Raw genomic sequence first — 13,487 nt, forward strand, 5'->3', positions numbered from 1 at the left:
TCGGGATGGGCAATTTCATACAATTTTTCTGGATGGCAAGTTTTGGCATTCGTGGATCAAAAGTTTCAAAAATGTTTATACCCTTAGGCTCCATTTAATTCCCACTTCTAAGGATTATGCACAGGGCAAGGATATTCATCATAGCATTATAGTAGCGAGAAACTAGAAACTACTTAAATAGCCAATAATCTGGATTTGGTTAAATAAAATATGGTACATGCACTTATTCAATTATGGTCTCAAAGCAGCTAATGATACATTTTAAAATCAAACAAGAGTATGTTCAGTGTGATTCTAATTGTAATAAAGCTCCATACACGGGTCTGTAGATAGGAATATACAGGGGAAGGGGCTGAACGATCCTACTTAGGTTAAAATAAAAAAGACACAATATATTTTCATGTATGCAAACATGTATGTAAAATCCCAGAAAAGGGGCACATTCCAAACGTGTGCCAAAGATTGCTTCTGGGGATGGAGGGGGCTCGGGAAGTTTTACGCTATGTCTGTATTTTGAATTTTCTACAATCAGAATGTGTTGTCACAAGGCAACACAGCTTGGTAGTTAAAGGTGAGCTTTGGAACGAGGCTGCCTGGATTCTGATTCTCACTCTGTACCTTCCCAGATGAGTGACCTTGGACAAGTTACTTAAGCTCTCTGTGCCTCAGTTTCCACAACTGTAAGAATGGAGATAAAAGCTCTCTAGGACGCACCTCATAGGGGAGTTATGATAAATAAAAAAGTAAATGGACCTAAAGTACCTAGAATAGTATGTGACCAGCACACAGTAAATTCTTATGGAAAGGTTTGTTATTTAATATTATTTAAAGCCCTGCATTCTCAATGGGGTGAGATCACCCACAAGGGGGGAAACAATTGGCTCTTGGGGATGGTGCAAAATAATCTTACCTGTTACAATAGTTTGTGGTCCTCCAGATACCCAGCATGTCAGCGGCATTAAAATTTCATGGGGCAGGGGTTGGGGGAGCATTACAAAAAGAAGGTCTAAAAAGACTCCTCGGGGAAGGAACGATAGTCGGGGAAGAAAAGGTTGAGAGACACCAATGAATGTATTATATTAAATTTCAAAACACTCAAATTATACAAACCATGATGTTTACAGTTATTTTCTCTGTGCGCTGGGATTAGAATGATTTTTATTTTCTTTTTCTTTCTGGGAGGATAAGAATTGGAAAACACAGAAATGTGTTGCTTTTCAAATAAGAAAATGAAATAAAGGTGTTTTTGGCGGGGGTTCATGGCAGGGTTATGTGTCCAATGGTAGCTTAAAACTGTTCGTCGTTTCCACCCTCCCTCTGGAGACCAAGATCTCGACGGTTCACTGCGGGTGTGGAGACCCAGTTCCCCGAGGTGCAGCTGGCAGCTATTTATCTTGTTTCTGGCTTGTTGACCCACGTTATATTTAGCATGGTGTTCTTTCCCTTCCAAAAATAATGGAAAGAAGCTAATTTTGTGCTTAGAGAATTTGGACCACATAGTTTCCAAGATGTCCCTAAAACAGAGGAGCCTTGGTGAACAGCCTGGGGTGCCAGCTCAGCTGGACTCACCTCTGGACCCAGGAGTTGGCTCCATCATGGCTCAGGTTCAAGGCAGCCCGAAGGGATATGTGAGTGATCCTGTATCTGGGTTTTCAAGAAAACGGTGAACCAGTTAAGAGAGGCACCTACCTGTTGTTACCTAGGGAGCCTCCAGGCAGGCCTGACAACAACTCTTCATGCTAAAATCTTGAGTTAAGGATCCACCTGTAAAAAACCAGAAATGCAGCTTTCTAAGTAAGCTGTGAGCATGTCAATTTGAGGTACTCCTGGGGGAGGCACGTGTTTGCTTTTTGGAGGGAAGGTACACGCAAAAAAAATTCAAGATTCTGTACCAAGAGTGGGGCTGCAGAAGGATGATGATATGGCGGCTACACTGACAAAATCTTTCCATGGTTTTCTCCATCTTACACAAGTGCTCCTGAGAGTAAAAGGAGGAGAAACACTCCCCAGGTCATTTTATGAGGAATCTGTAATCTTGACCCCAAAAGCGACAAGGCAGGAGAGGAAAATGACAGGTCAATTCGATCTGCTAGCACAGAAGCAAAAATCCTAAACAAAATATCAGCTAATGGAATCCAACATTTTTAAAAAAGGTTTATCCCAAGAATGTAGAGATGATTCAACATTAGAAAATCGAATAACGTCATGTCCCAGGAGAAAGGATAAACCACGACAGCAGCTGACTACGCAGTTATAGGCCAGCAGAGAAAATGAATAAACTGCAGCTACATGCACCAGCGTGGCCCATTCTGACACACGTGAGGTTGAACAGGAGAGCAAATTGCAGAAGAACACACACAGCATGATTCTATAATATTTATATGAAGTTCAAAGCCAGGCAATGTATTGCTTTATCTTTGTAATTATTAGGAAGACAGGCAAAATTATAAACTAAAATTTAGGATAACAGTTATCTCCCTGGAGGAGTGAGAAATGGTGTTGGGGAGGAATAGTGAAGGGTACAAGGATGTTTATTAAATTATTTCTTAAACGTCACATATATCTTATATATACTCTTTTGACTGGCTGGAATATTTTGCAATAGGAGATTCTGAAAGTCCGTCAATGTCTTTCCATAACTCTTAGCATAAAATCTGAACTCCTCTGCTGTGGCCTTCAAATCCCACCAGACTAGACTGGGCTCCTGCCTCTCTCATATCTTATCTCTTGGCTCACCAACCCTCTGTGGCTTCCTGTCTGTTTCTAGTCACACTAAGCATATCCTGCCCCAGGGCCTTTGCACTTACTGTTCCTGATACCCGAAACTCTTCCACCTGTCTCTTTTGTTTGTCCACTTCTTTACTACTTCTGTCTCTCAGCTCAAATGCCACGTCCTCAGCAAGGATTTCCTTGACCACACTATAAATAATGTCCCCTCCATCACCCAGCTACTCTCAAGCCCCATGCTTCGGTCCCTACGACATTCCTTCTCATGGATGGATGACATTAACTCAGTCTATGATCGTCTTGTTTTGCTTTCCTGTTGCTTCCTTGTCTCCCCCACTGGAGTGTAAACTCCCTGAAAGTAAGTTCTCATCTGCCTTGTTCACCTCTGTATGCCCAGCACCCAGCGTAGTGTGCCAAGACCATACCAGGTGCTTAATAACTATTTGTAGAATGAATGAATGACTATCTAGCAAGTTAAAAAGTTTAACTGATGTCCCATACCAATTAGGGGATATGCCTAGTCCAAGGTTGGCACCGAGGAGGAGAGGATTAGATAGAGCTAATTTTCAGGATACCCAAATGTTGTGTCTGTATGCAAATGATTTGCCAGCAACATGGGAAAGGCACCCAGGTTAAATGTGACTTCCATTCTGACCCGAGATGGTGACTCTATCAATATTCCCTGGTGGGGTTTGAGGTTTCAGCTGGTCCCTGTTCTTCCCAGCACGTAGGTAAGCACCCAGAGCTTTGTTCCTCCAACCTGGGCAGCTGCTGTCTTTATTCCCATACATCTTTGACCAAGTAGAGCCAGAGCCAGGGATTTCCCTGGGGGCAGGGGAGGGGCTGTGCCCTGGGGAGAGTAGTCACAGCTCTGACATCTGAGTGCTCACCAGGCTGAGCTGGGGGTGGGGTGTTGGGGGTGGTCACTATCACCAGTCCACACTTGGATTAGAGTCTCTCTATATAGACATAGAGACAATATGAAGACAGTGATTAAAATAAAATCGAACGATAGAAAACAGCACTGCTCTGGCTGAAACAGCACAGGGTTCCAAGTGTTGATGGGCAAGCCTTCCCTTGCCCCGCTTCTCGCTGAATCCCAGCAATTCTCTGGAACCCAGTTTAGAAACCTGGGCTCTGATCTAGACCCTCACGTGGCCTTTGAACTCTGCCCTGTGGCCCCGGAAGGCAGAGTTCCAGAAGCTTCCAGCCCAGCCAGCTTTAGGGGGAGGAGATCTCGGCAGTCGGAGGTGTCTGGCAGCACAACCGGCCCCCGTGACAAAGAGGCTCCTTGACCATTCTCCCCGAGCCCCAAACTCTTCCTGCCAAGCTGCATAATTGGGAAAGGGATCCCCAGCTCCATTCGCAGGAACCAGGCTGTGCTACATTCCCATCACAAAGGAAGAATTCAGTGGGGCCCTTTGGCCAAGTTTCAGCCCACAATCACTTTTGTCACCAAGTTCCAGCCCCATGCCACAGGGAAGGGGTGGGAGCGGGAGGAAAGGCTCTGAGCCACCGCTGCCGCTGCCCCTGTCCCGCCTGGGAGTTTCAGGCTACCTCCCCAAGAGCCAAGGTCAAAGGGTGTCGGGTTCCTATTCTTTTAGAACAGGTTCTTGTAGACTGTGCACTCAGGAAAAAATGAAAAGCACTGTGCAAATGAGTCCTAAAGGTAGAGGAGAGAGGAGGGCTGCCTGAGCCAGAGAGCGCTGATGGGAAAAAGAAAAAGAAAGGATATTGAGTAAACTGCGAGGCAGAGTAACAATAATAATAGGAACAGTTCAAGAAGGAATCAGGCACCCTTTCTAAAGGCATCCAATCCTCACAGACGCCCTTCAAAGATGATTAGCCCCACTATATCTGAGTCTCCGAGAGGTTAAGTAATTTGCCCTGGGTCACACAGCTGTAAGCTGCAGATTCAAGTGTCACAATCAAATCTAGCTGACTTGGAAGCCCACCTCCTTTCCCTTGCACCACACCAGCCCCTGCAAGGCCGAGTCCCTGTGGGCCACTCCCTGGGTGGGGCACGCAGGCCAGAAATGGGCAACGCACAGTTCACCCCTGGAGATACTTCATCACCAAAGCATGAGGGGTAACGTATGTGCATTTCTTTTAAAATGACTTTTTAAAGAATTTGTTTCCAACAATTCCTGGGTCCCTACTGTGTGCCAGGGGCTTTGGGGGATACACAGATGTGTGAGACTACCTTTACAGTCCAGCAGGAAGACAGGTGATTCTTTCTTATAGAAGGGAAGTCAACATCAGGTAAGAGGGAACGTGCGTTGGATGCCGACTTTGTGCCAGGCCCTCTGTTGAGCTCTTTCCATGCATAATCATTTAATAGTTATTAGTTCTACCTAGGACACTGAGGTTCAGAGAGGCGAAGTAACTGGTCCAAGGTCACACAGCTAGGCAGGGGTAAGGTATGTCTGATTCTAAAGCCCACGCTTTGCACCACTAAGCACTAAAACGGGGTACGTAAAATGAGGCTACAGAGAGAGCGACCAATTCACTTTGAAGGGGGCAGGAAGGAGGAGGATAAAGCAGCAGCTTTGTAGGACCTGGAGCCATCTATAACCTTTCCTTGGGCGGAGTTTGGGGGCAGGAGGAGATAAGGTGTCCCGTGGGAAGGGTTCAGCCTGGGAAAGTGCACAGAGATGGGAGAGCAGACACCTCCCAGGATGCACCACTTCTTGCAGAGAAAAGAGGCAGCTTCCCCTCCGCAGTATAAGACATCAGTGAATTTTATAAGACCTGACGTCTCCAGTCTCCTTGCTAATCCATTGAGTGTTGGTGAAATTAAGGAAGGAAATTAAGGACGGCAAATTCAAGTCTGAAGACTCCAGGAGCCATGAACAGAAGGAGCAAGTTAACAAACCAGGTATCTTTTCTTCGGGAGCTTGACACGGTATCTTTCTCTAAGCAAGTGGCTGGCGTGTGACCCTACTTACAGGGCTGGCGCTGGGCACCCAATCTCGAGGGCTCCAGCCACACTCAACATTTCTCGGGAAATGTGACATCTCCGTGTGTTCCCTGCCAGGATGGAGTCTGAGAGCTCCTGTCACCATCAAAGCGAGTCTGACACCTTGATCCTTCTCCAGGCTCTAGGGATGAGCCACCAATGGCCTCCCGCTCTGGTAAGCAGGGCCGAGTACAGGCTCTGACCACCCAACCCGGCCGCCCCGACCCCAGCCCCAGTCCGCTGTCAGCACCTGTGAAATATCTGCTCCTGCTTCCTGGACCCTGACTGTGTGCCGGGCTCACGCTAAGCGCTCCGCATGGGTTAGCTCATTTTTTCTGCCCAACAACCATATGAGGAGGTCCCCATCTTCGTCCACGTTATCACTTAATACACTGAGGCCCAGAGAGGTTGAGAAACTTGCCCAGGTCTCACAGCTTAGAGGTGGTGGCCCTGAGCACAGTCTCCCCGTTCAGAACGTCCTCATCCTCGGAACAACAAAAAACCAGCCTTTCAGCCAAGCTTGATTAACTCCGATCAAGGCAGGGCAGCATCCCTGTTACTAAGGGCTGGCTCCACGGTCCCGCCACTGAGGCTACCCTCTGGGCACGAGGATGAAGTTAAGCGAGATGTCACGGCCGACCTGTGACCAGGAGCACAGACGTCTGAGGCTCAGCTCCGAGTCTGGGGAGGCGGGAGGACTGGGGATCTGGTGGGGAGAGACCGGAGTGCGGAGCACATCTCACCTCGCTGCCCCCGGTCAGGGCACTGGCTGCCGGCCAGGCTCGTGTGAACCTGGGCACCGTCGGGACACACCATTTGTCCTTGGGCAGCTGGCCGTTTTGGACACCAACTTGATTCGTTTGGTTTCTCCTTCTCAAGAGGCATTTTGCAGCACAAAGTACAGGAGGGCAGAGGGGAGAACTTCTAAAATCGGGGACTATGGAGGTTGACTGCAAGGGTCAACTCCACTCACCATGTGGTGGGCTCTGGACCAGAGGCTGCGTCCGTATCTCAACTCTGCTACTTAACTGTTACCTAGAAGGGTGAATTCTTACCTCTCTCAGCCTGTCACCTCATCTGTAAGAGGGGAATGATACTGGGATCTACCTCGCTGGGCTGTTACGTGTTACGAGCTCCAAGTTTTGAGTTCCAGGTACTTATTCATGCACTCCACAAACTATTCACTGAGCACCTACCACGTGCCAGGGCCCGTTCAAGGGCTGGGGACAGAGGAATGAATAAAACAGACAGAAGCTTTGTCTCGTAGAGCCCACAGACCACCAGCCTAACAGAGAAAAGGCTATAGAGTGTTGGCTGGTGATTTAAGCTAGAGGAAAGCTGTGATGCTGGGCTGGGCGGGAGGGAGAGCTGGCGGTGCCAATTTCAAATCTGGTGGTCAGGGGGACTTCTCTGGCAGTCCAGTGGTTACGACTCTGAGCTTCCACTGCAGGGGGCATGGGTTCGATCCCTGGTTGGGGAACTAAGATCCCTCATGCTGCGTGGGTGGCCAAAAAATAAAAAATATAAAAAATAAAATAAAATCTGGTGGTCAGGGAACACAGTCACTGGGTAAGGGATATCTGAGCAAAGACTGGAAGGCGATAAGGGCTCCAAGTAAGCATGTGGAGATCTGGGAGAAGGGCACTTCCCACAGAGGAACCCACAGAACGAAGGCCCTGAGGCAGGAGCCTGCCTGACAGTTTCCAGGGACAGTAAAGATGATATATCAATGAGTGAAGGCATTAAGGGCCTTCTCCCAGTGCCCGGCAGAGAACGACGGCTCTAATGACACGTCAGCTGTCATTTACACACCTGTGGAGGCAGGTGAGAGGCCATCCACATTTAAAGAGGCTCAGAACGGGTGGGTCGCTAATTCAAGGCCATTTAAGTTGGGGACAGAGAAGAATCCGGGGTCCACTTCAGGACTATTTGCGACTCACCACCCTGTGTTTCTCAGAATTTGGGAAAAGGCATGTGGGAGGCTGAATAATAGCCCCCAAAGATATGCAGATCTTAATCCCCAGAATTTGTGACTGTTACTTTATATGGCAAAAGGGACTTTCCAGATGTGATGACCTCAAGGATCTTGAGGAGATTAGCTGGGATTATCCAGGTGGATCCAGTGTCCTTATAAGGGGGAGGCAAAAAGTCAAAGGAGGAAGTAGGAAATGTGATGATGGTAGGAAGAGGCTGGCGTGATGAGAGGAGAGGTCACGAGCCAAGGAAAGCAGGTGGCCTCGAGAGCCGGGAAAGGCAAGCACTCGGATTCTCCCCTAGAGCCTCCAGAAGGAGCCAGCCCCTCCGACACTGTGACTTTAGCCCACGAAACTGACTGCAAGAGAATAAATCTGTGTTGTTTTCAGACCCCAAGTTCGGGGTAATTCCTTATAGTAGCCACAGGAAATGAATACCGGCAGCATTCGTGTTTATACCTTTCTATGGGCACCTGCCCACACTTGTACTGTTTGGTTACCCAGTAGTTGGTTTAATCAGGCACAGTTCCTTAGTCTTGATAAAACCAATCTCTTGGTGAATTTTGCACCCATTCCTTGTGGGACCAGGTTGAAGGGAAGCTGGGCAAGCCAGCGTTCCTTGACCCGGTTTACAGGTTAATCCGAGATTCCACTCTCGAGCCAAGTCTGCACCTGTTCTAACTCTGCTGGGATAGCAACTGTGATAAAGGCTAGCCCTCTCAGGCTTGTATCAGCAGGCTCTTCTAGTGGCTCAAAGCTACAGTTCCTAAACCCTGGGGACAAAACAAGGCGGATGTCTATTTTATGTGGTCTTTATATGAGGGGCTTTAAACCAAAACCAGAGGTGTGTAGAGGAGAGACAGACTTTGCAGAACCAAAGCCCTCCCCGTTCCCAGGCCTTTATCAGACTGGCCCTGATCCTGGAGACTAGGACACAGCCTGAGAAAGTTTATCTTGCCCATATCTGGACATTTCCTTTTTTAGCTACAGTAAACGCTGCCTCCATAGAAGTGGTTCCCAAACCTTCTGCCAAGAGCCCTTTGGGAACACAGCTGAGCTGTCCAACACTCTCCCCACCCCCTCTTCTCCACTTTCCACCTGCAATTCCTACTTGAAGCATTTCAGCCAGAGCTGCCTTCTCCAGCCCCCTGGCCTCCGCCTGCTTCTGATTTTTAGGAAGTCACTTGTCACACTCAATTCTTTTTCCAACGGTTACATTTTGGAATTGTAGCAACACCCATGAACATTTCCTAAGCACTCACCGAGTGCCAGGCACTGTGCTGGGTGCTTTCCACGCATTTTTTATTATTATTAATAATTCTGTTTATTATTTATAAAATTTAGTATGTTTCATATAAATATTCATTAATGAGTTATCATTACTATTTATTTAATATAATTGTATTTTGATTTACTCTTTACTATCCTGTTTAACTTTCCCCAAAACCCTAATGAGGAAGTTTCTATAATGATCCCCGTTTCGCAGATGAGGAAACTGAAGTTCAGAGAAGTTAAGGTACCCACTCAAAGTTGCACAGCGAATGGTACAGCAAAGGTTCAACCTGGATATGTCTGATTCCAGAGCTAGCATGCCCCACCACACACTCCGATGGAGAGCCCCCTCCCCACGCCCCGGCTGCTGGAAGCCCTCCCTAGGCCGACCTCAGCCTCTGTGGTCAGGAGGTAGAATTCCTTGTTTCCTTCCTCTCATTTCCCCTCCATAAGAACCAGCTTCCCCCGTGTGAGTTACTCAGTCCCCTGTAACCCTGATACTCATCTGGACAGACTTGTAAATAATTGACACTGATGTTTAATCATAAAACCAGAATCGAGGTTAAAATGGGGCAGCCTGCAGGAGAGGAGAAGGAGAAAAACAGCTGAGGGAGGGGGGCTTGCTTTAGGGGGCTTGGGACCTCTTTCACATTGGGAGATAAAACAAGAACTACTCCTGGCCGAGAGCCTACTACCTCCATGGCATTGCCCATGCTTTCCAACATCTTCTCCCTTGTCGCGCCCAGCAGCCTGTGAAGGAAGTGCTGCTGTAACCCTCACTTTACAGAGAGGTCAAGGCACAGTCAATGCAAGGGTTGGAGTTAAATCCCTCTCTGTCCAGAGGTGATTAGTACAGACAGAATCGACCTCACAGGGCTGAGGAGTGAATGCTTTATCCACATTAAGTGTACAGTGCTGGGTATACAGGAAGTGCCAAGACATGGTGCAGCAAGGGAAGGATGACATTTGGATTCCCCCAGCCTGTTACTGGCCCACACTCACCACCACCCACTCACTCCCCCAGGTTTTAAAGTCTCCTAGGAACTGAAAAAGACTCATTCTGCTTTCTTTGCAACCAACAGGTGATACTGCAGCGGCCTCTTCATCTACAGATAAGCCCCGACGAAACTCCTGCGGCACAAAACGATTCCTCAGGGGCCTCAGAGCACACAGCTCGGCTGCCTTTCCTCTCTGCCATCTGATCTGTAAGTGCCAACCAGGACCCAGCTAAGTGCTGGAAAAGGGGTGACCTTTTCAGGTATGTGCCAGACACAGTTGGCTAAGGTGAGATGTCACCTGTAGGGCACAGCTCACCTCCAAGCATACGTCACCTCCTGAGAGAAGATAACAACTCACTAGCCTGATACTCAGTAGGATGGTTTTGTTTTGCCTGCGCGTGGTTCCCAATATCTACTCTTCCCTTCCTCCATTGTTAAGAAAATTTCTGATGCTCAGTTTCCCGTGGCTTATCCAGCTTCTTGGGCAGCTGGCCGTGCCATATGACTAAATTCTGGCCGACGGGATATAAACAGAAGTGAGTATCGGGGAGAGGGTCATTCAGGAAGGGTTCTTAAATGGAAGGGACATGTCTTCCCCACCCCCCACCCCTTTCCTACTGGCTGTAATGCAGATATGATGGCTAGATCTCAGCAGCCATGCTGGAACATGAGGTAGACGATGGCAAAGCGACAAGACAGAAGGGGTATGGATTCTTGGTAATCACAGAGCTAGCCTCCCAGCCCTGGACTGCTGACCTCTGGACTCTGTTTACATGGGAGAAAAACAAAGATTTATTTTATTGAATTTACAGTTACTTAGGGCTTTTTACCACCTAAACCAGCCCAGACCTGGTGAATAGTAACAGTGAATTTATTCGTAAGACTCAGTATGGTCTTTCCGAGACAGCCAGAGCCAGAGGTGGGGAAAGATGGGAGCCTGGGCAAAGAAGCCAAGAAGGACTCCTCAGGCAGAGGAAAAGGTCCCCAGAAAGTACAGGGTCCAGAAGTTCCAGGAGGAGGTGTCAAACAAGGAGGGGCAGCAGTTAGTCTCAAGCACCCTAGAGAAGTTCAGAGGATGCTGTTGTTCCTGCCCAGGGACCACTCCTAATCCTAGTGCAACAGCACTCTAATTTTCCTTTGCCAGGGCCTCTCCACCCTCAGCCCAGGTGTCTGACCCAAACTCTGGCTCCACAGGTGGGCATATGCCCCAGGTCTGGCCAATCAGGGTATTGTATGCCCCTGGGATGGTTGCCCCGGGGAGGAAAGATAAAATGGAATGGGGGAGGGGAGAAAAAAGAAAACGAAATAATAACAACAATAATAAAACAAGAGAGTGGCCCAGCAAGGGCCACAGACGATGATGTGGCACAGAGTAAGGGCTGGATTAACCCAACCTTCTGAGCTGAGGCCCAGCACCTCTGCCCACCACCCCACGAAGAAATGCTGGTTCCCCAATTCCACAACAACCCAGCCGTGAGAAGCCACGGAGCTGAGTGTGGCCAGCGTAATCCCAAGCTGATTGTGGTAGGAATGGACTGAGGGCTGCTCAGCTCCACTGGGCGGTGTGAGTGACACCAATCACACCCAGGTGGCTGTTGGGATGGCCAGTGGGAATTCGCTGTATGCAAGGGCTGCACTGTTCAATACAATGGCCACTAGCCACGGGCGGCAAAGGAGCTCTTCAAATGTGGCTGGTCTGCAGTGAGATGTGCTGTAGAAGTGTAAGATACGCACCAGATTTCAAAGACTTAGTAGGACAAAAAGAATATCTCATTAACATTTTAAATTAATTCCATGCTGAAATGATCTATTTCAGATATACTGAGTTAAATAAAATATATTATTAAGATTAACTTAGCCTGTTTCTTTGTACCTTTTAAAAAAATATGGTTCCCATTTAAAAGTTAAATTTAAAATTACATGTGGGGCTCACATTCTATTTCTATTGGACAGAGCTGTTCTGAAATGTTAGCTCTCGAGGCTGGGAATTTCTGTCTGCTTTGTTTGCTGCTTTCTCTCAGTCCTGGAACGGGCCTGGTCCATGCAGGAGGAGCTGAATAAATGTTCACGAATGCAAAGCAAATGCAAAGCATGATGGGGAATTCCCTGGGGATCCAGTGGTTAGGACTCGGCACTTTCCCTGCCATGGGCCTGGATTCGATCCCTGGTCGAAGAACTAAGATCCTGCAAGCCATGCGGTGAGGCCAAGAAAAAAAAAAAAACTTAAAAAAAAAAAAAAGCATGACATAGTGGTATCATGGAATTTAATAAAAGAAAGAGTAGGAGACTTCCCTGGTGGTCCAGCGGTGAAGAATCCACTTTCCAGTGCAGGGGACGCAGGTTCGATCCCTGGTCGGGAACTAAGATCCCACATGCTGCGGGGCAACGAAGCCCATGCACCACAACTAGAGAGCCTGCATGCTGCAAACTACAGAGCCCACGTGCTCTGGAGCTCGCACACCACAACTACAGAGCCCACACACCCTGGCGCCCTTGCACCACAACTTAGGGAGAAGCCCGCATGCCACAATGAAGGTCCTGCGTGCCGCAACAAAGACCCGACGCAGCCAAAAAAGTTTTAAAAATAAATAAAAAAATAAATAAAATTAAAAAAAAATTAAATGAAAGAATGAGTAGCTGACCTAGTGGTGTCATGAAAAATATAGAGTCCGTTGGACCTTTGTTCAGTTCGGTACACCCATCCCTGGCAATGCACTTCACCTCCGCAAGCCTCAGTTTCCACATCTGTAAAAGGGAGATGCTGCTTCTGAGGACCCAGTGATGTAACCAAGGCCAGGTGTGGCCCAGAATTGGAGACTGCTCGCTGCCGCCGCCCTGTGTGTGGGAAACCTGGGAAGGTGAGAGGCTGGAGGGCTCTGCCGAGGCTCTGTTGCTATTTTGGGTGAGTGAATGATAAACCCAAGTGACGTGCCAGGTTGTGGCCTCCGGCAGCTGCTAAGAGGTGCCTCTACCGCTCCCGCTGCTGGAACCGCAGCCCGTTTCCCCGTCCAGACGGGCAGCAGCAGCTTGGAGACAGGCCCAGAGCTGGTGTCAGCAGTGACTGAGGACCAGGGGAGGCACCCTCCGTGGGCACCTGTCATGGCCCTGATTGACGAATCCCCAGGGTGACAGGACAGCTGTTTTCAGAGGCCCTTCCAGAGAAGAAATTAGTGGTGAAACATGCATCTGCATTTCAGATGGGCTCCGTGAGAACATGCGGGCCTGAGGAGGTGGGGAAAGTGGCTGCAGCAACACCCAGCAGGGGCTCCCAGGGCCAGGTGAGATGCTGGGGACCAGTGACTGCTCACCCTCTGACCGTCAACACAGATGAAAATCTGATAAACACCTATGGACACCCCCCGCCCCCGCCAAGAAGGGCTGTTAGTTTCCTGTTGCTGCTGTAATGCTGCAAGAAATTACCATAAATTTAGTGGCTTAAAGCAACACAAATTCACTCTCTTACAGTTCTGGAGGTCAGAAGTCTAAAATCAAGGTATCAGCAGGGCTGCATTGCTTCTGGAGGGTTTAGGAGAGAATCCGTTTCCTCGCCTGCTTCAG

The 13,487-nt window shown here is 48.4% G+C and overlaps 1 protein-coding gene across 2 annotated transcripts in view; it reads right to left on the reverse strand.

Moving 5' to 3' along the window:
• The window catches only part of TMEM51 (transmembrane protein 51), a 49,220-nt gene that overhangs the window by 6,114 nt on the left and 29,619 nt on the right, over window positions 1–13,487 (reverse strand). For both annotated transcript variants that reach the window (XM_061187082.1, XM_061187081.1), the window contains exon 2: window positions 1,690–1,764. The gene's annotated coding sequence lies outside the window, so the exon portion shown is untranslated. The remainder of the gene's footprint in view (window positions 1–1,689; window positions 1,765–13,487) is intronic.

This window comes from Eubalaena glacialis, chromosome 3 (assembly GCF_028564815.1).
Source record: "Eubalaena glacialis isolate mEubGla1 chromosome 3, mEubGla1.1.hap2.+ XY, whole genome shotgun sequence".
Lineage (NCBI taxonomy): Eukaryota > Metazoa > Chordata > Mammalia > Artiodactyla > Balaenidae > Eubalaena > Eubalaena glacialis.